This window comes from Equus quagga, chromosome 13, assembly GCF_021613505.1.
Source record: "Equus quagga isolate Etosha38 chromosome 13, UCLA_HA_Equagga_1.0, whole genome shotgun sequence".
Classification (NCBI taxonomy): domain Eukaryota; kingdom Metazoa; phylum Chordata; class Mammalia; order Perissodactyla; family Equidae; genus Equus; species Equus quagga.
This window is the reverse complement of record NC_060279.1, coordinates 93,897,793-93,918,198: the sequence shown is the minus strand read 5'-3', so window position 1 is coordinate 93,918,198 and position 20,406 is coordinate 93,897,793. Positions and strand designations below refer to the sequence as shown.

Here is a 20,406-nt window from a genome sequence, read left to right as displayed (position 1 = left end):
GCGGCGATTATCCTAGATTATCAGGAAAGGTCCAATGTAATCACCTGGGTCCTTATAAGAGAGAGGCGGGAGGAAAGGAGTCAGAGAAGGAGAAGTGACAACAGAAGCAGAAGTCAGAGTGATGTGACTAGGAGCCGAGGAAAGCGGGCAGCCTCTGGAAGCTGGAAAAGGCAAGGAGCGGATACTCTCCTAGAACCTTCAATAAGAAACAGAGCCTTTGATTTTAGCCCTGTAAGACCTAGTTAAGATTTCTGACCTCCAGAACTATGAGATAACAAACTGTGCTGTTTTAAGCCGCTAAATTTGTGGTGCCTGTTACAGGCGCAATTGGAAACTAATACACTCGACTTCAGGCAACGTCTGGGCAACTTGGCGATGTTCACAGTTGTACATCTTACTTTTCTTTCTTTATTTAAACAGGAAATGCAATCTCATGGTTCAAAATTCAGTAAGTATGTACAACCACATTGAAAACCTGTCTGTCATAATTTAGCTGAACACGCACACGCCCTCGGACCCTGCACTTGCATTCCTGCCTCGATACTCAACAGAAACGCACAGGAATGTCTGCAAAGGACCTCTAAGGATTGCTCCTAGCGGCGCTATTTGTAATTGCCAAAAATTGGAAGCGATGCAAATGCCTGTCAACAGTAGAGAGGATAAAGAAATGTGCTCATCATTTCACGCACAGCCACCTTGGGCCCGGAATCCTTCCATTTCTCAGTGCTCACAGCAGGAAGAGCGAGCATCAACGGACCTGGAAGAGTCACACACACACACACACACACACAAATAGTGACGGGATTTTCACACACTGAGGTATACAGGGCAACTATTCGAGTTCAAAACTGATTTGGCTTGAACTGGAAAGCCTGACTTATGGCCTATCAAACATACATTGTACATCTGCTTATCCATTAAAGAATACACTGCCTTAAGATAAGAATGCAGACTTCCCCTCCTACACCCTATCAGCAACGCCTCCACATTCGTCCCTGTCCCGACATCAGGGTCATGTTGACCTGCTAATTTGCAACTGAATACCTCTTTGAAATTTTGATGGAAATTTATCCTGGGTGTGTTTAACGTATGTTCTTTGTTCTAAAAAGATATGACTGTACTGAAACCCACGCTTCTCCAGAAAGCCTTCTAAGGCCTTCCCGGGTTATAATCCTCGCTCTGGCTCATAATAAACTCACCCCAATTTTGATTTATAGGTTGGTTATGGATTATTTGTGTGGACAATAGTTATAATTTCAATGTCAGTATCTATAGAGTGCTGACCAGCGCAGCAGGATTGAAGGACTCTCCACGTGTCAACTCATTTCATCCTCACAACAACACAAGGAGGTCAGTGCTTTTATTACCCCCATTTTACAGACGGGGACACTGAGGCACAGAAAGTCTAAATAAGAAGCAAAAGCATGCTTGCTCGTGCAGAAGGAGGATTTGAACCCCAGCAGTCTGGTTCTACTGTGAGAGCGGGAGGTGCAGAAAGCCGGGAGTGGGATGCAGCCTGGGAGTGGCTGGGAAATGTGCAACCCTCAGGACCAGCTGCAAGAGGCCAGCTGCCTCAGTGCCCTGTCTGGAAGCACTATCTCTTTTTTTTTTTTCTTTTTGCTAAGGAAGATTAGCCCTGAGCTAATATCCGTGCCCATCCACCTCTATTTTATATTTGGGACACCACCTCAGCATGGCTTGATAAGTGGTGTGTAGGTTCATGCCTGGATCCGAACCAGCGAACCCCAGTGCCAGCGAAGCTGAGCACATGAACTTAACCGCCGTGCCACCAGGGCGGCCCCTGGAAGCACTTTCTAATCCTCAGGCTGTCCCTACACATGGGCAGCCTTTCCAGGAGCTTGGTGGGCACAGGTTGGGGGTGTGAGGGTGTGGGGCTGATAACGCCCCTTCCAGCTCCAAGGTGGGTGATAGGACATTGATTCCTGGTGTGCGGACCTGAAATTGGCCACCCCAAGATATGTCTCTTTGGCATCAGGATTATTTGAGGCTGATTGCTTTTGATAAACTGGGACAGGGAAGGAGGCTCTGAGGAATGGAACTTGCCCTTTGTTAGGACACATTTACATTTATAAGGTAAATCTCTATCTGTAAAGGTGCCTCCCTCTCTGTACCAGGAAGAAGAAAGGACATGACCTTCTCTCTAGAAACTCTTAATCAATACCAAAGGCAAGGACTTAAATTTGCATTTTATTGTGCTAGTCTGGTAACCTCCTGTAACTGACTTCCCTCCCCCTCCCAACGTTGGCATTTCTTTAAGGAGTAAGCATCTTTCCTTAGGGAAGGAACTGATTGCTGCGCTCACCTGTGGCTGCCCAGCTCCAGACAATCGACTTGCCTCCGGCTACGGCTACGCCCTCTGAAACAGCAGACCCACTACCTGCTGTGTCCATCAAGTGCTGTGCCGACAGGGCAATCTTGTGACTATTGTGGGAGGGACATTTCAATCACATGTGAAACACCCTGTTTGGGGGTATATAAGCACTCTGTGCACCCCACTTCTTTGGTGCCCTTTCTTCCTTCAGGAAGAAAGGCCCCGGGCCATGGTTCCTCATAAAGAAAAGTTTAATTTTCTCTTGCTATTCTGTCTCATGTGAATTTAATTTGTTCTCCAGCCAGACAAACCCACATTTGGGAAGAGGAAACGTCTTCCTCCCCTACACTGGTCTGATGGTCAGTGCCGGCAAAGCCTGCAGGGCCGCAGTGATGGGCGTGGGGGGAGCCAGGAGTAACCTCAATATTGCAAAGGCCCACCACTGGATCCAGGTTCTTTATTCTCAACCAGAATCTCTCTGAATGGCCAGGAGATACTGGTTGTCTCTGACAGTGCAAAATAACCAATAACCATTCTAGAGATTAGAGAAATAAGCTGAGTTTTACTTGCGCCAGAGTGAGACTGATAACCCAGGAAGGCCTTAGAAAGCGCCCCAGGGGCCGGCCCCATGGCCGAGTGGTTAAGTTCGTGTGCTCTGCTGCAGCAGCCCAGGGTTTTGCTGGTTCGAGTCCTGGGCGTGGACATGCCACCGCTCATCAGGCCATGCTGAGGCGGCATCCCACACGCCACAACTAGAAGGACCCACAACTAAAAAACACACACACACACACACACAACTATGTACCGGGGGGCTTTGGGGAGAAAAAGGAAAAATAAAATCTTTAAAAAAAAAAAAAGGAAAGGAAAGAAAGCATCCCAGAGAAGCACGGTTTTCAGTCCAGCCTTATGTTTTTCTAGAACAAAGAGCATACATTCAACACACCCAGGGCGCCGGCCTGGTGGTGCAGGGTTAAGTTCGCACCTCCCATTTTGGCAACCCAGGGTTCACCAGTTCGGATCCTGGGCTCGGGCCTACGCACCGCTTGTCAAGCCATGCTGTGGTAGGCGTCCCACACATAAAGTAGAGGAAGATGGGCACGGATGTTAGCTCAGGGCCAGTCTTCCTGAGCAAAAAGAGGAGGATTGGTGGCAGATGTTAGCTCAGGGTTAATCCTCCTCCTCAAAAAAAAAAAACCAAAAAAATAAAAAAACCTAGGATACATTTTCAAAGTTTTAAAGAGGTATTTAGTTGCAAATTAGCAAGTCAACATGACCCTGAGGTCGGGAAAGGGACTGATGTGGAGGCGTTGCCAAAAGGGTGTTACCAATAGGGCGTAGGAGGGGAAGTCTGCATTCTTATCTTAAGAGAGTGCATTCTATAATGGATAAGCAGATGTACAATGTATGTTTGACAGGCCATAAGTCAGGCTTCTTTAGTTCAAGCCAAATACGTTTTGAACCCGAATAGTTACCCCATCTCTCTCCATATGTGGAACTCTCTTGGCATCTCCCTCTGCTTGGAGGCCAAGGACAAAAATAACTGAGTTCTGATGGGTAAAACACAGGGAAATTAACTAACACTCCAAATGCACGACACAGGGCAATAAATCTTCCAAATGTGGAAGATTGGGTTTGGGTTTGCCAGATTAACTGTAAAAACATGACTGCTGTGACAGAAGTGAGCCTCTCAAAGCCTGTGAGCCCTGAGGATAGGGAGGTTCCAGGAGACCAGAAACCAGGAAAACCCCACACCCACAGTTACTGTAAGAATGACAGCTACAGACAGACCAGTCCCTCCATCCTACATCCTGTGGTGCTGGAGAGATGGGAGCATGCCTGGATCCCTGCCTCAGGCCCCTGCACCAGGACAGCTGTCTCGAATCTGCTGGTGACAGCCCAGCCTCACTTCACCCAGGGAAATCCTAGAATCATCTGGGTCTGATTATTTTTACAAGCAGCAAAAGGCCTGGGAAACTGGCTTGTTCAAACCCCTCAATTTCCCTCATTTGTAAAATGGAAAGCATCATTGTTCTGGTTTTAGAGAGCTGTCGTGATGATTAAGTGACTTCCATGTGTCACGTGCAGGGAACCAGCCTGGATTGCAGGTTTGTGAGGCCCGAAGCTTAGGCAAGAACTACAAGGAAAGATCTGTGTGTGTGTGTGTGTGTGTGTGTGTGTGTGTGTGTCTGAGGAAGATGGGCCCTGAGCTAACATCTGTTGCCAATCTTCCTCTTTTTGCTTGAGGAAGATTGTTGCTGAGCTAACATCTGTGCCAATCTTCCTCTATGTTACGAGGAATGCCACGACAGCATGGCTTGATGAGCAGCGCTAGGTTCACACCTGGGATCTGAACCTGTGAAGCCTGGGCCCCCAAAGCGGAGCCTGTGAACTTAACCACTACGCCACCAGGCAGGTCCCATAAAGTTTTTCTTTTTTTTTTTTTGTGAGGAAGATCAGCCCTGAGCTAACATCTGCTGCTAATCCTCCTCTTTTTGCTAAGGAAGACTGGTCCTGAGCTAACATCCGTGCCCATCTTCCTCTACTTTCTAGGTGGGACGCCTGCCACAGCATGGCTTGCCAAGCAGTGCCATGACTGCACCCGGGATCGGAACCGGGGAATCCCAGGGTGCCGAGGTGGAAAGTGTGCACTTAACTGCTGTGCCACCAGGCCAGCCCCCTCAGTAAAGATTTTGAAGGGAACTCAAAATGATGCGGGGTCGGTGAGCCGAGAAGTCGAAAGAAAGATTTCTTAGACTCTCAAGATCTGACAGTAGTGCTCTTTTATTTAGAGGATAGTGTGGAATAGCATGGGGACAGGACCCATGGGCAGTCAGAGCTTCTGCTGCCGCCGCTTCTGCTGCCCCCACTGGCATGGGGACAGGACCCATGGGCAGGCAGAGCTGGTGCGTGGGGACAGGACCCACGGGCAGTCAGAGCTCCTGCTGCTCCTGCATGGGGACAGGATCCGTGGGCAGTCAGAGCTCCTGCTGCTGCCGCTTCTGCTGCCCCCGCTGGCATGGGGACAGGACCCATGGGCAGGCAGAGCTGGTGCGTGGGGACAGGACCCACGGGCGGTCAGAGCTCCTGCTGCTGCCCCGAGTTGAGGGTTAGGACTAATTTTATAAGGCATGGGTACGTGACTTATTTTTACTGGAGAAAAGAAAAGATGATGTAAAAAGTCATTAAATGATTTCAGTGCAGACGGGGTCTGGTTATTGTGCGGTCATATAACTTTAGATACAAATCTAGCCATATAGATCGGCATGCAGGTGAGGATGCCCCGGGCTTCTCTCCCTGGGGCAGCCCTAATTCATACCATAAAAAAAGTCCACTGGGTCATATAGTTTGGCATGTAGGCCATGTCACCTTGGGCTTCTCTAGCTGGGGCAGCCTTAATCCACATCAAAAAGATCTTGGGAGGCACAGAATCCTCATCTGCACCTTTATTGACAAAGCAATGCTCAATTGACTTAAAGGCAAAAATTAAGAAAAACATAGATCGATCGACGTATCATTGAAAGACAGGTCGATAGATCTAAATTAATCTATCTAGATTAAAAACCCCAAAAGAGCTAATGCAGTGGCTATGATCAAATACTGTCAGCATTCACTCATCAACCGGCAAATGGCGATGCTTCCCAAGCTCCCTGCCAGCCTCCTCTAGACAGCCACACCCAAAGAAGAAATGCAGACACAGCGGCTTCTTTGCTGAGCTGCCCTCTACCACTTTGTTCCCTTCCCAGCACAAACGCCGTCCACCCTGAGCCTAAGAGCTTCCTTCCAGGAAGTGACACATGGGAGCTCCCTGGGGTCCTCTCCCAAATGACCTCTCCTGTCAGCCAGCAGAGCCCAAGAACTTTGAGCTGGTGGGGACCATGGTAGACTGTACATCTGGCCCCGATTCTTCGTCCCTCCGTGTATCCGTCCGTGATCTTTCCCATGTAACTTCATAGTTACACGACTCTGGTTTGGCCGTGTGACTTGCTTTCACCAACAGAATGAGGTGGAAGTGACAGAGTGCCAGTTTCAAGCTGTCGGCAGAAATAAAGAGTCTGGGTAAAGGTTAATTAAATGAGTCTATTTGATAATCAAGGGGAGGAATTCGAATCCTGGGAAACAGACCATCAGAGCAGGCTGATGGAACCGCTCCAGGGTGCGTGAGTGCAGGTGCAGCTCATCTCTCTTTCACAAAGCAGTGCACGTGCAGGGAAGAGCGAAAAAACTTACAACTAGATTTCACATATGTCCAAAAAGGGAGAGAGTACATCTGGGCTTTTCTCTAGATTATACTTGACGGTAACATAAACAAGAATTCCTTGGTGATACATCAAACAAGTTCAGAGCTGCTGACGTCATCTATGTGTGGAGGGAGGTGAGGACCAGGGTTGTTGCTTATTCCCTTAATCTCCAAGAAATGCAGCTGAGGGTGTAGGAGCTCGGGACCCCTTTATCTCTTCCTGTTGCTGATTTCTCTAGTTGGTGGCTTCGGTCACAAGGTGTAGAGTTGCAGCATCATTTTGACACAGGCTGAAGATGGGCAGCAAGGCTGCTTCACAGCACATCGCGGATGTTATTGTATTGACTCAAAGCCGACGCAATTTGCTTGCTAGACTTGCCTATCAGACCAGGGAGAGGGGTCCCAAAATCTGTCCACAAAGCCTACGTTTTAATTGAGAGGCCTTGCAACATTTCCACCTGTACGTTCCACCTCGGTGAGAACAAGCCCGGGCTAGCCTATTGGAATATGATGGACACGTGGAGCAAACCAAGCCTCCCGGCCATCCCAGCCAAGAGCAGGCTAGATCGGCCGACCGCGGATCCCCAGACATCTGAGTAAGCACAGCGGGGCCCAGGAGAGCCAGCCCAGCCCAGCCCAGCCCAAACGGCCCACCACTAGCTCATGAGATAAATCAATGCTGTGAGTGTTGGCTTGTCACACAGAATTACAGGAGCAAAAGCTAAGTGATACCAGAAACCTACGGATCCCTGGTCAGATCTTTAAGCTGGAATGCTCGGTGTTGAATCCCATCTCTGTCATTTGCCAGCTGAGTGACTTAACCTTCCTGTGGCTTAACTTCCCCATCTGTAAAATGGGATCAGAGTAGTTCTAACCCCAAAAGGACTGTTTCATCATTCAGGAGGCTAATGTTTCTGGAGCTCTCCTGCTGCATGTAAAGAGTTGCTCTCAGGGAGCAGACAGTCAAGTGGGAGCAGATGCATAAAAAACAAATAGGTCTACAGCAGAACGTCAGGTAGACAGGACGGCTATGAAGAGAAGTAAAGCGGAGTAAATGGATGGAGGACCAGGGATGCCGGAGAGAAACGCTGCTTCTGATAAGGCAGCCAGGGAAGCCCACTCAGAAGAGATGAACTTCAACAGACCTGGGAATGAAGAGGGAGAGAAGTCATCCAAAGACGGAGAGGAAGAGCTCTCCCAGCAGAGGGGACAGCCAGTGCAAAGGCCCAGAGGCAGACATGAGGTTGGTGTGTACGAAGAGTGGAAAGAAGGCGGACTGAAGAAGACAGGGAGGAGAGTGGCAAGAGGTGATGGCTGAGAGGTGGCCAGTGATGGGATCAAGAGGAGCAAGGAGGTTGCATTTTTTCGTTGTGACAATTAAATGAGTCAATACGTGGAAAGAGCCCTGGACAGTGCCTGAATCAGAGTGAGTGTTCAGTAAGTGTCAGCTTCCACTTCACTGTCACAAAAGCAGTGTCTCCCTGTTCCAGGGTCCTAAGAGGAAATGCCTCATGGGATGGTTGCCCCTCCTGGAACTAAGCAGAAATAGATTCACTGGGGGAATCTTGACAGGGGGAACTTGCACTTTCGACTTGACCTGAGTCAGTATCATTTTAATTTCTACAGCAAGATTGAGTCCATGTGTTATTTGCACAATAAAGAAATAATAACATGAAACAACCCAAGTGCCCATCACTGGATGAATGGATAAACAAAATGTGGTATATCTATACAGTGGAATATTATGCAGCCATAAAAAGGAATACAGTGCCAATCCATGCCACAACACAGGTGAACTTTGAAAACATTATCCTACATGAAAGAAGCAAGTCACACAAGGTCACATAGTGTATGATTCCCTTTATATGAAATATCCAGAATAGACAAATCCATCAGGACGGAACGCAGATTGGTGGTTGTCAGGGGCTAGGGGAGGGAGGAAAGGAGAGTGCCTATTTAACAGATACGGAGTTTCCTTTCTAAGTGATGAAAATGTTCTGGAACTAGATAGAGGTGGTGATTGCAAAACATTGTGAAGGTACTAAATGCTACTGAGCTGTACACTTTACAACGGTTAATTTTATTTTATGTGAATTTCATTTCAATTTTTTAAAAAACACAAAAATAATTGGAAATAAAGTCTTCTGGGAAGAATCACTCCCATCCTTTGTAAACTGGCAGGAAGTGTAAAATCTTACCAGGTCCCTAAAACAGTCACTTCGAGATTCATGTTAATTCCTCCCAGAGACCATTTACAGGCAGAGAAAAAGCCAGGTGGACCTCAACCCACCTCTCAGGGGCTGGGTGCTCCCAGGTCCCCATGCGGTGCAGGAGGGAAAACGCCCTCCCTGCTCCACGGTCCCCTCAATGAGGGCAATGGCACATAGGTGGTTCAAATCCGTGTCTGCTCCGGAGCCAGATGGCCTAAGTGTGTACTGAAGCTCTGCTCCAAGCTGTGCCTCCTCAGGAAAGTGACTTCCCCTCTCAGAACCTCCGTTTTCCCATCTTAGAATGACCTCACGATAAGACCCTCTACTTCATAGAACGGATGTGAGGATTAAATGAGATGATTCATGGAAGGAAGAACGCCGTAAATTCGTTCCACAAATATTCCCAGAGCGCCTACTGTGTGCCAGGCATGTTCTAGGCTCAGGGGATACAACAGACGCAAACCTCCACCCTCAAGGATCTTACATTTAGTCGGGTGGGAGGGGGGCAGGTAATAGACAAAGTGAAGCAAATAGATAATGTGTTAGTTGTAGAAATGCGTTAAAAACAAATTAAGGGGGCCGGCCCCGTGGCCGAGTGGTTAAGTTCGCGCGCTCCGCTGCAGGCGGCCCAGGGTTTCGTCTGTTCGAATCCTGGGCGCCGACATGGCACCGCTCATCAAACCACGCTGAGGCAGCGTCCCACATGCTACAGCTAGAAGGACCCACAACTAAGAATATACAACTATGTACTGGGGGGCTTTGGGGAGAAAAAGGAAAAAAATAAAATCTTTAAAAAAAATTTAAAAAAAAACAAATTAAGGAGGGAAAGATAAGAGCGTCAAGGGATATGTTGTGCGGGGGATAAGGGGGATCTAAACAGGACCCGGGAAGACCTCACGGAGACTGTATCCTCTGACCCATGGCCTCAAGGAAGTGAGGATGCCATGAATGGAGCTAACGTTTCTAAATTGCTTAGAACTGTTCTTGGCACAAAGTAAGCCGTACAGACGTGCTGGTGACGCTGTTGTGGATAACGGTGTGGGCGGGCCTTCCCGGCAGAGGGAACAGCCAGTGCAAAGGCTCTGAGGAAGGAACCGGCCTTTGTGGTTGAGGATCACGAGGAGGCGCGCAGGGCTGGAGGGGAGCAGGCAAGCGGGCCAGGAGGGGAGGCCACGCATGCAGCAGGGGCCGGACCTGGAGGGCCTTGGGGACCCCGTAAGAGTGAGGGCCTTTCCCATAAGGGAGAAGGAAAGCCACTGGCGTGTTTCAAGAGTCGGCTGTTATTGTTAGTAATAGTCTGGGTGCGCTGGTGCCCCTCTCTCCTTTCCTTCCAGGGCCAGAGTCCTCCTGTCCCCCAGGGCTGTGTCCTGCCCACTCCACTTCCTCCTCACCACATCGTGCCATATTTCTTAACCTTTGATCAGATATTTCAGTATAATGCACATGCATTTCCAAAAATGGTAGTTTTCAGATATGGGGAATTGCATGCCTGAGAATTGACTTTCTTCTGAATTTTGATACCTGTTAGATTAAAACATGAGACTTCCATACAAATATGCTCTCAAACAAGTTATCCCAGTACATAGGAATGCCTGAAAGTCCATGATAACGCCACTGGGGGAAAAAAAGAAAAGAAAAAGCACTGGCTGAGAAGAAAGATGAAATTCTTAGAAAAAGGTAATTTAAACAGGAAATTTAAACAGGAGGGAAATGGGGAAGGGCTGGAGCCAGTCTGCCCAGAATTCAAATCCTGACTTTGCAACTCCCCATCTGAGGGGCCATGAGTGAGCTCCTCCATCCCTGGAAGGAGGCCGCCAAGGGGATCTGAGAAGGACAGAAGGCCTGTGTCCCAATACAGACAGAGACATTTGCATAATGTTTTTTCCAGAATTGCGTATTTCTGTCGTACCATCCCCACCTCAAATCCCCAGAATATAGGAAATAGCCATATTTAACGATGACTTATTTTTTAAACTAATAATAATATAAAGATGGAAGACTCCCAACTTTATTCCCTTCTATCTCCAAACCCACCTCCAAACCCACATTCCTCCTCGACCTCATTCCCAGAAGCTATTCCTGCACTGACCTCGCCCTGGCAATCATCTCGAATTTCATTCATTCCTTCTATTAGGGGCTTTCCAGGACTCTGGACGCTGAGGGCACAACGGCGGACAAAACAGAGTCAGACCCTGCCCCAGAACATCCCCTAATACGTACACAGGAGGCGCTCAATAAGATCTTTTAGAATGAATACAAATGGTCTCTTTTTGTGTTAAGTCCGTACTGGCAGAATAAAAAATGGGCAACCCTGTGTCTGACCCTCCAATTTCGCCTTTGGAATTGGCTGGTTCACAAGCTGTAAACTGGGTTACTGAGCACCCACCCAGGGCCAAGGTTCTTTCCTAAATGGGCCCGACCCATTTCCGCAGCCTCCCCGCCCGACTGCCTCCCACACAAAGCTGCACCCTCTTCCCAGAACAAGGCGGGGTCTCTCAGGCCTTTGCACGTGCTGCTTGTTCTTTAAGGCCGGGCTCCAGCGTCACCTCCTCCGAGAAGACATCCTGGAACCCAGGCAGAGTCCACTTGTCCTGGTCCCGGCGGCAGGATTTCTGTGAACGTTGCACCTGCAGAGCCGGGACGGGGGCCGATGCTAACTCAGCGGACAGTGCTCCTCCCGGCCGCCAGGGGGCGCCTCCAAAAACGCCCACCTGACCGCTTACAACCCCCTCAGGGGAGGGGCTCCCGGTTGCTCTAAGGTTAACAGTGAAGACGCCTCTGGGTTCAAATACTGGGTGGGCCACTTACTCATCCTGAAACTCTGAGCTAGTGACATCACCTCTCCAGGCCTGTGTTTCTGGGTAGGGTCGTCAGGTGGATTAAACAATTTCTATAAAGCGCTTGGAACAGTGTCAGATACTTAGGACATTCAGTACGCAGGGTCTCAGCAGGAAACAGCAAATTCAAACTGAGTGATGGGAGAGAGTATAATAAAGAGACTGTTTACAAGGGTGGAGGCAGAAGGTAGGGAGACCACAAAGGGTGGTGGTTCTCTCCAGGGCTAGAAAGATGGGAGTGAATTCACTCCCCCAGGACTGAAAGGCAGCCACAGAACCCAGATGTGTGTGAAGAGGACCTCCTCTCTCTTTTTTTTTTTAATTACTGTATTATTATTATTATTATTTTTTTTTTTTTTTTGGTGAGTAAGATTGGCCCTGAGCTAACATCTGTGCCAGTCTTCCTCTATCTTGTATGTGGGATTCATGGCTTGAGGAGTGATGTGTAGGTTCACAACCAGGATCCGAACCCTCGAACCCCTGCCACTGAAGCACAGCCCGGGAACTTAACCACTACGCCACCAGGCCGGCCCCTGAAGAGGGCCTCCTGAAAAGAGCTGTGGCCTTGGGTGGAAAGACACAGGCAGCCCAGGCAACCCCCACATCAAGAAGGGAGCTGGAGAAATAAATTCCCTTCCCTCCAATCTCTTGCCAAGTGTCCCCATTGGCCAAAGAGAACAGGAAGCCAGAGGTCAAGAAAGCCCATAGTAGTCCATACTGATCAGCCTCCCAAGGGCTGATCATATTCCCAAGAGTATGGCTGGAAAGGTCTCCACCTTTCCAGATCAGAAGACATAAGAAAAAATATCCAGCATAGTATTGTTATTATTATCGATAGTATTATCTTATCATTAAATTCCTCTTCACGGTCTAAGAGGTCCTTCAAGGTCCGGCCCCCGTCTTTCCACTTCATTACTCCTACCAACCCTACTCCTCTCTGAAACCCAAAGATCGACTGGGAAACGGTGCCATGGAACCTTCTGGAGTGATGGTAAGGCTCTGATTTGTTATAGATTTGGCTGGCACAGGGCTCCACATTTATCATAACTCTCTAACAGTGCACTGAAGATGCGTGCCTTTCAGCTGAAGATGCGTGCATTTCAGCTGAAGATGTGTGCATTTCGGTGTATGTAAACTTTACCTGAAAAGTAAAGACCAAATAAACAAGAATGAACTGTAAATAAATATTGAACTCTTGTTAATTTTGCACATGCAATAGCGTTAAGAGGGAAGTGTATTGGTGACGGCAACTTCGAAATGCATCAGGAAAACAACAGGCAGCGATGGATGGACAGAGGGATGGAAAGATGGGTGGATGTGTGATAAAGCAAGTAGAATAGAATGTTCGTTGTGGAATCCAAGGGATGGGCACACGAGTGTTCACTGTCAAATTATTTCAACTTTTCTCTATGTTTGAAACTTTCCATTAAAAATGTTTGGGAAGGGTCGGCCTGGTGGCGCCACGGTTAAGTGCGCACGTTCCGTTTTGGCGGCCCGGGGTTCGCTGGTTCAGATCTCAGGTGTGGACATGGCACCACTTGGCAAGCCATGTTGTGGTAGGCGTCCCACATATAAAGTAGAGGAAGATGGGCACAGATGTTAGCTCAGGGCCAGTCTTCCTCAGCAAAGAGAGGAGGATTGGCAGCAGTTAGCTCAGGGCTAATCTTCCTCAAAAAAAAAAAAAAATTAATTAAATAAAATAAAAAATAAAAAAATAAAAATGTTTGGGAAAATGTAAAATAAAACTTGGTGAGGGTGTTGAGTCAGCAAAGAAATTGGACTGAATTGGTCAGAGGAGCCAAGAAAAAAAGAATTTTCCTGGGACTTTCCATAGAAACCACAGCCATTTCCCTCCAGCATTCAGGAATGAATTATCCCGACAACAATCATGTCTCTGCTCTGGAGGAAGCCTATCAGTAGAAAAAATGCAGAGACAGCACCACCACTCCTCAGAATCCTGGGAGGAAGAGATCTGTTTAACATCTGAACTCGTTTATTATGCAGTCAACAAACTTTTTTTTTTTTTAAGATTGGCCCTGAGCTAACATCTGTTGCCAATCCTTGTTTTTGTCTTCTTCTTCACTCCAAAGCCTCACTACATAGTTGTATATCCTAGTTGCAGGTCCTTCTAGTTCTTCTATGTGGGACACCACCTCAGCATGGCTTGATGAGTGGTACTAGGTCCATGCCCAGGATCTGAGCTGGCGAAACTCCGGGCCACCAAAGCAGAGGGCATGAACTTAACCACTCAGCCACAGGGCCGGCCCCTCAACAAACATTAATTGAAACCCGTCTCTGTGCCTGGTCCTGAGCTGGGCAGTGCTGAAAACACAGCCGGGCCCTGCCCTCTGAGGACTCAGGGACCAATGACAGACAAACTTGTTCCCCAGACAGAGATATTCCAGGGTGTCCGAGCAATTCTGGGGGAAGCCCAGGGCTGTGGGAGGCCCAAAGGAGGCACCGGATCCAGACTGGAGATCAGGGAGGGCTTCCTGCTGGAGAGGGTATCAGAGCTGAGCCTGGAAGAAGGAGACGGTGTCAGCCGGTAGAGAGAGAGGGCAGGACGAGGGAAAAGCATTCCAGGAAGAAGGAACAGCATGTGGAAAGGCCAGGAAGAGAGCAGAAGAGTATGATGCTTACAGTAAGCTGAAAGTTCAGCACAACTGGAATACGAATGTAAACGAAGGGTGAGGAGAGGCTGAATATGAGTGTGAAGCCATCAGCATGATGCCGAAGGGCAGGGGTGGCCTCGTAAGCCACAGTAAAGCGTTTGCACCTCATCCCAACAGTGCTGGGGAGTCATGAAAGGGTTCTGGGCAGCAGCAGGACTTGGCCAGATTTGCAAAGGATTCCAAACACAGAGCAAGTGAAGGGGGTGGGGACGCGTCGGTCAGGATAGGCTAAGCTACGCTGCAGTGACAACCAACTCCAGAATTCAGTGGCTCAGAACAAGGAAGGTTTATTCCTGACTCATGTGACCGTGGTCACGGATCTACAAGGACTCTGTTCCACGTCATTTTCACTCTATGACCTTGGCTGACAAAAGCTCCACCATTTGGAAAGCTGGTGGTCAAGTCAACAAGTGCACAGAGAGTCACACACATCAGCTCAAACGCTTCCACCTGGAAGCGCCACTCACTTCTTGGACCACAGCAAGTCTCGTGGCTGTGTGGTTCTTCAGGGCGTGGGAAACGGTGATCCTTCCATAAGCCCCGAGGTAGAAGGAAACTGGCTTTTGGGGTCCAGGAGCAATGGCCACCACAAGACGTGCACGTGGAAGCTGCGAGAACAAGACAGAGCAGGCAAGAGTTGAGCCCGAACTCAGGCATTATACAATTTTTATTTGTCAATTGTCAATTACACCTCAATAAAGCTGGAAATAAGACAATCAAGTGGCTGTTGGAACAAAAATAGGCTCTTGCAGGCGGCTTGTAGTAGCAGCTAAAATTCGTGTGCCCAGAACTTTCCTAAACCAGCACCATTGAATAGAAATATAACGCGAGCCACATATGTTATTTTAACTTTTCTGGTAACCACATTAGAAATCGCAAAAAGAAACAGGTGAGATTAATCATATTTTAACCCAACATAAGCAAAATACTATCATTTTAGGATGCGATCCATATAAAAATGATTAATGAAGTATTTTACATTCTTTTCTTTTTCACACTAAGTCTTCAAAATGCAGTGTGTGTTTTACATTCACGGCACATCTCGCTTCAGACCAGCCACATGTCAAGGGCTCAGTAGTCCCGGGTGGCCAGTGGCTGCCATATCGGACAGAGCAGATATGGACATATTAGCTAATTAATATGTCTTCACAACAACCCTATGAAGTAGGTAGTAGCATTGCTTCCATTTTATCGATGAGGAAACTGAGGCATGGAAAGACGAAGGGACTTACCAAAAGTCGCAGACTGGAGGAGGCGTGGGGCTTTGGACCCAAGCAATGGCGCCCCTGGCAAGTAGGACTGAGATGGGCTCCTCCACTGGCCACATGTTAGGCCACCCCCACTCTCAGCAGACGTCTGTCAGAGAGAGAATGATGATGATTCTTGAGAATCCTGAAGGGGAAACCCTCAGTGGGACCCAAGCAAGAGGGTGTGGGTGGGAATGAAGAGATGAGGGGAAGGATTGCCGAGAAGTTAGGAAAATCCCCTTGTGCCTCTGGCTGCAGATGTGGCTGCAAAAGCTACTGACACTTTTTATGGTCGGGTGAAACAGGAGATTGGAGAGTTCCTGGTGAAGTCCCAGCCCAGGAGGGATGGGGAAGGATGAGCTCTCTGTAAGGGCCTCTCTGGCGTACCAGCTCCAGAATGAGAACTCCAGTCTCTCATTTAATGACGCTCCCTTTCCAGATGGGGAAACTGAGGCTCAGAGAAGACACGTGACTTGCCCAAGATCACACAGGAAGGATGGAAAATTCTCCTCCCATCCCCATCCCATGGCCACCCAATTCCCTTTCCAGAGGCAAGGGTATTTATTGCCTTGTGGGTATTTCCTGAAATATGTTAGGCATATACAAGCATTCACACATAGATTTATTTTTTTCTACACAATGGGGGCACACTGTTCTCCATCTTAATTTTTTTTCACTTAACATTAGCTTCAGGATCTCTGCAGACTAATACAAAGAGATGTGCCTCATTTTTTTTTAAACGTCCAGAGAGCATCCAAGTGTCTGCATGTACCATAATTAATCCAGCCAGTCCTCTCTTAATAAACATTTAAGTTACTCCTAGTTTTTTGCCATCACAAACACTACTGAAATGAACATAATTTGGGCAGATCTCGCATCGGCCACATGAGTCGGTGCCCGTAGGATCAATCCCCAGGAGGAAAAGCGCCAAGTCGAAAGGGACGTGCATCTGTCATTTTGAAAAACATCGTGCTCCAGACTCCCTGCTCTACCCCTGGTGGGCCGCCCACTTCTCCAAAGGGCTTCTTGTTCTCTCTGTGCTGTTGGAATGTTCTCTGGTGGGAAAGTATTCATCTACAACTTACGTAATTAAAATTAAATAAGCCCTTCGTTAAAGACACACACCTGGAAGGAGAGAAACCAGCAAGGCCAGTTCAGGCAGAGCCTCCCTTCCTGGCCCCCGTCACACGTGGTCCCCAACAAGCCCTGCGTGATGTTGAAATCGTTCCTCAAGCACAAACATGGACCTCAAAGACCAAAGGGTGGAAACGGCACAGGCACGAGGCGACGGCGTTTCCTCCTCTGCTGCTTTTCCCGTGACTAGATTTTCCTTCTTTTCACATTCTTCCTCCTTCCCCTCCTCGCTCTTCTTTCTCTAACCTCGGTTCTGGTGAGCACCAAACTGAAAACATTTTTAAGATGTGTCCAGTTCAATAAAAGAACACAAATTAGGCAGAATCTGGCATTTTTAATAAGAAAGATATGAGGACAGGGAAGCAGCGCTAGGAGCTTAGAAGCAGAAAGTGGGAGAGCAAAACAAGAATCTATAACACACCGAGCTCTTCCTGTCCCTCCCTTCCTGAACACGCGCAGGTAGGTGTCTGGAGGCGGGGTTGGAAGGGGTGGCGCAGGGCCCAGGTGTCAGAGTCCAAGTGGGGTGGGCAGGGCATCCACCCCAGGGGCCAGGGGTGGGTCGTGGCAGCCATCAGAGATCAGTTACTTTCAGGAGGATGGAGTAAATAAGTTAATATATTGAGAACACTGGCAGCCAGATTCTCACCGATGGAGAGATGAACTCCAATGGTGCAAAGGGAGAAAACGAGAATGAATCTTGTAGTGTGGGGTTGGAATTGGGGATATCAGGGTAAACTCATGGCTTTCAATATAGAGAGAGAGAGATGTATAAATGAATACAGATATAAATACGTGTGTATTTATAAATACACATATACTCCCTACCGCTGTCCACTGAGGGAGCCTGGGTGCAGCAGGAGCCCACAGCAATGACCACACGTGGGCGCCGAATCTCGGTTTCTAAATGTCATTTTCCAGTGAAATATACCGGGGCTTCTTGGAGAAAAGGCTAATTGCAGGACTGGGACAAGGAGAGTACAAGGTGAGCCTGGTACACCTATGCCAGGAAGCAAAGAAATGCTCAGGGACCGGCACAGTAGCACGGTGGTTAGGTTCGCACACTGTGTTTTGGCGGCCTAGGGTTCACGGGTTCGAATCCCAGGCATGGACCTTCACACCACTCATCAAGCCATGCTGTGGCAGGTTCCACATACAAAAACAGAGGAAGATTGGCACAGATGTTGGCTCAGGGATAATCTTCCTCACCAAAAAAAAAGAAAAAATGAAAGAAAGAAATGCTCAAAGAATGACAGGGACAGGCCAAAAGGACACAGAAGCCAGCTCGAAGGGGCTCCCACAGGCCAAATTGGGGACAAGTTGAACATCAAAATAAACAATGATTGTATCAGATTGTAATCTGTCGACGCTATGAGTCATTCTGACGTGACGAAATAAATGAGTAAATTGAAAGTTTGATGAGGAATGGGTATTTACATAGCGCCAAAATATCTCCCCAGAAAACAGATTAATTACAATGGGGAAAAGAGTAACTTTACAGCAGAGAAACCTGGAAGACACAACCGCACCGAAGTGATCAGAGTTACATCCTGATGGACGTGAGACGATCCGAACACACTTGCGTGACACTCCCGCCGAAGACGCATAACCCGAATCTGATCACGAGAAGGTATCAGATGAATGAAATTAATGGACACCCTACCCCCCAAAAACCGGCCTGTAATGTTCACGATTGTCATTGAGGTCAAGGGAAGAATGAAGACTCTTCCTAGGCTGAAGGCAGCTGAAGAGACAGGACCACAGAACGCAGTGCAGGAGTCGAGATTGGAACCTTCGCTATCACGGCCGCTATGGGGAGAACGGGCGGAAACTGAATGGAGTCTGAGGATCAGACGGTAGTAAGTCATCAACGCTCATACATTTTATTTTTGAGGTAGTACTTTGGCTATGTAGGAGAAGGTCCTTGTTCGTAAGAAACACACACTAAACATCTGTAGGTGACGGGGTATAATATTGGCAACTCACTGTCTCCTGGTTTAGGAAAAATAATTTCTTGGTACTGTACTTGCAACTTTTCTGTAATTTTGAGGTCTTTCCAAATAAAAAAAATATGAAAGCAGTGCTTTTAAAACTTGTTTGAGTACATGGGGAGTAAGAAATATATTTGACATCAAGGCCAGGATGCAACATATTTTTGAAACTCAAAAGCGTCAAAAAACAAAACATATCCTGGCTTAAAAAGATAATATCAGGGGCTGGCCCCGTGGCTTAGTGGTTAAGTTTGGCAAGCTCCACTTCGGCAGCCCGGTTTCACAGGTTCGGATCCCAGGTGCAGACTTACCTCACTTGTCAGCCGTGCTGTGGCAGTGACCCACATATAAAATAAAAGAAGATTGGCACAGATGTTAGCTCAGGGCCAATCTTCCTCAAGCAAAAAAAGAGGAAGATTGGCAACAGATGTTAGCTCAGGGCCAATCTTCTTCAAGCAAAATAAAAGATAATATCAAATATGGTTTTATAAATTATTAATATAACCCAGAGAAATAAATCTCAAGAGCAACAGTGAAGAAACAACCCCCAAAAACACTGGTAGAGACTGACTGAATTGATTCCATGCCCTACAATTTTTGTCTGGTCTTTTCACAAGAACATCCTAATAAGAGCAAACGCATATACAGGTTGTATGATGCCTCGGGCTCTGTTCTAAGTACTTTTCAGATATTGCTTAATCTTCACACCAATCTTTTGAGGAAGGTAATTAATTCCCATCTTAAAGTTGATGAAACTGAGGCCAAGAAGTTTAAGTAATTTACCCAAGGTCACACAGCTAGGAAATGGTGGAGTCAGCTTAGAATTTTAGGCTGACTTCACAACACCCTGGCAAAGAGATTTTATTGTCCCTCATCTGACAGATTGGAGGACCAAGGCTCAGAGAAACCAAATGGCCAGGCCATGGCCATGCTGATTTTGAAAAGCAGAGACTAGCCCCCAAGAATAGTCTTGCATAGTCATGGAGAAATGTCAATGCTTAGCTCCCACATCAGGAACCACTATTTGTTCATCAAACTCAATTATGAGAAGACACCTCTCCGGTTTCACCCACACTGAGATTCTCCATCTAGGGTGTCGCTGTCCAAAAGAGTAGCCACTAGCCACACGTGGCTGTTTAAATTTAAGTCAATTCAAATTAAATAAAATTGAAATTTCAGTGTCTCACCATCTCCACTTCCAACATGTGCTCGTGGCTACCACAGTGCACAGCACAGGCTACAGGACATTTCCATCGTCACAGGAAGTTCTATCGGACAGGGTGGAATTGAGAAATCGCTTTGCAAGGGCTCGACAATTATTCTTTCTAAAGGGCAGCTGGGGTATCTGGATATTCTTTGATTAAATGACAAATGAAAGAGTACATTCTATATATAGCTTTGTTAAAAACCACATTTAACTGTGTTTTCATTCAAGTGGCATTATCAGAATTTTCATATAAACCAACATCAGGAAAAAAAAGCCTATTCACCCACAAACTTTAACTTGGGTTTCAATCCATGGTCTTGATACCTGATGGTACCTGTGAATGCTCACCTTGTAGATTTCTCATCCATTGGCTTGACACAGATCTTACCTCTGAATTTGGGACTCCGTGTCACTCAATGTATGTATCGCCCCGAAGAATTACAAGTGGAGAAAACAGAAAAAAAATTTCTGCAAATAACAGCAACTATCAATTCCTGAATGCTCTACCCAGCTAGGGCTGTTACAGACCTAATCTTCCTCAC

At 47.4% G+C, this 20,406-nt stretch overlaps 1 long non-coding RNA gene across 2 annotated transcripts; it reads right to left on the bottom strand.

The window, feature by feature from the left end:
* Window positions 1–14,585: 14,585 nt before the first annotated feature.
* Window positions 14,586–20,406, bottom strand: LOC124251390 (uncharacterized). Of its 2 annotated transcripts, none has more exons than XR_006891746.1 (3): window positions 20,253–20,406; window positions 15,521–15,644; window positions 14,586–14,896 (listed from the first exon to the last, which is right to left on the bottom strand). It is a non-coding gene; the product is annotated as an uncharacterized LOC124251390 (long non-coding RNA). The 2 variants fall into 2 exon arrangements; XR_006891747.1 differs by lacking the exon at window positions 20,253–20,406 and adding an exon at window positions 16,661–17,008.